Below are 1,964 nucleotides of genomic sequence, written 5' to 3' on the forward strand. Positions count from 1 at the left end.
TGCAGAGCACTGTACTAAATTCATTCATTCAATCGTATTTACTGAGCGCTTACCGTGTGCAGAGCACTGTACTAAATTCATTCATTCATTCATTCAATCGTATTTACTGAGCGCTTACCGTGTGCAGAGCACTGTACTAAATTCATTCATTCATTCATTCAATCGTATTTACTGAGCGCTTACCGTGTGCAGAGCACTGTACTAAATTCATTCATTCATTCAATCGTATTTACTGAGCGCTTACCGTGTGCAGAGCACTGTACTAAATTCATTCATTCAATCGTATTTACTGAGCGCTTACCGTGTGCAGAGCACTGTACTAAATTCATTCATTCATTCATTCAATCATATTTACTGAGCGCTTACCGTGTGCAGAGCACTGTACTAAATTCATTCATTCATTCATTCAATCATATTTACTGAGCGCTTACCGTGTGCAGAGCACTGTACTAAATTCATTCATTCATTCATTCAATCGTATTTACTGAGCGCTTACCGTGTGCAGAGCACTGTACTAAATTCATTCATTCAATCGTATTTACTGAGCGCTTACCGTGTGCAGAGCACTGTACTAAATTCATTCATTCATTCATTCAATCGTATTTACTGAGCGCTTACTGTGTGCAGAGCACTGTACTAAATTCATTCATTCATTCATTCAATCGTATTTACTGAGCGCTTACCGTGTGCAGAGCACTGTACTAAATTCATTCATTCAATCGTATTTACTGAGCGCTTACCGTGTGCAGAGCACTGTACTAAATTCATTCATTCATTCATTCAATCGTATTTACTGAGCGCTTACCGTGTGCAGAGCACTGTACTAAATTCATTCATTCATTCATTCAATCGTATTTATTGAGCGCTTACTGTGTGCAGAGCACTGTACTAAATTCATTTATTCATTCAATCGTATTTACTGAGCGCTTACCGTGTGCAGAGCACTGTACTAAATTCATTCATTCAATCGTATTTACTGAGCGCTTACCGTGTGCAGAGCACTGTACTAAATTCATTCATTCATTCATTCAATCGTATTTACTGAGCGCTTACCGTGTGCAGAGCACTGTACTAAATTCATTCATTCATTCATTCAATCGTATTTACTGAGCGCTTACCGTGTGCAGAGCACTGTACTAAATTCATTCATTCAATTGTATTTACTGAGCGCTTACCGTGTGCAGAGCACTGTACTAAATTCATTCATTCATTCATTCAATCGTATTTACTGAGCGCTTACCATGTGCAGAGCACTGTACTAAATTCATTCATTCATTCATTCAGTCGTATTTACTGAGCGCTTACCGTGTGCAGAGCACTGTACTAAATTCATTCATTCATTCATTCAATCGTATTTACTGAGCGCTTACCATGTGCAGAGCACTGTACTAAATTCATTCATTCAATCGTATTTACTGAGCGCTTACCGTGTGCAGAGCACTGTACTAAATTCATTCATTCATTCATTCAATCGTATTTACTGAGCGCTTACCGTGTGCAGAGCACTGTACTAAATTCATTCATTCATTCATTCAATCGTATTTACTGAGCGCTTACCGTGTGCAGAGCACTGTACTAAATTCATTCATTCAATCGTATTTACTGAGCGCTTACCGTGTGCAGAGCACTGTACTACATTCATTCATTCATTCAATCGTATTTATTGAGCGCTTACCGTGTGGAGAGCACTGTACTAAATTCATTCATTCATTCATTCAGTTGTATTTATTGAGCGCTTACTGTGTGCAGAGCACTGGACTAAGCGCTTGGGAAGTCCAAGTTGGCAACATATAGAGGCGGTCCCTACCCCACAGCGGGCTCACGGTCTACAAAGGGGAGACAGAGAACAAAACAAAACATATTAACAAAATACTATAAATAGAATAAATATGTACAAATAAAATAGAGTAATAAATACGTACAAACATATATAAATATATACAGGTGCTGTGGGGAGGGGAAGG

Source organism: Tachyglossus aculeatus, chromosome 12, assembly GCF_015852505.1.
Source record: "Tachyglossus aculeatus isolate mTacAcu1 chromosome 12, mTacAcu1.pri, whole genome shotgun sequence".
Taxonomy (NCBI): domain Eukaryota; kingdom Metazoa; phylum Chordata; class Mammalia; order Monotremata; family Tachyglossidae; genus Tachyglossus; species Tachyglossus aculeatus.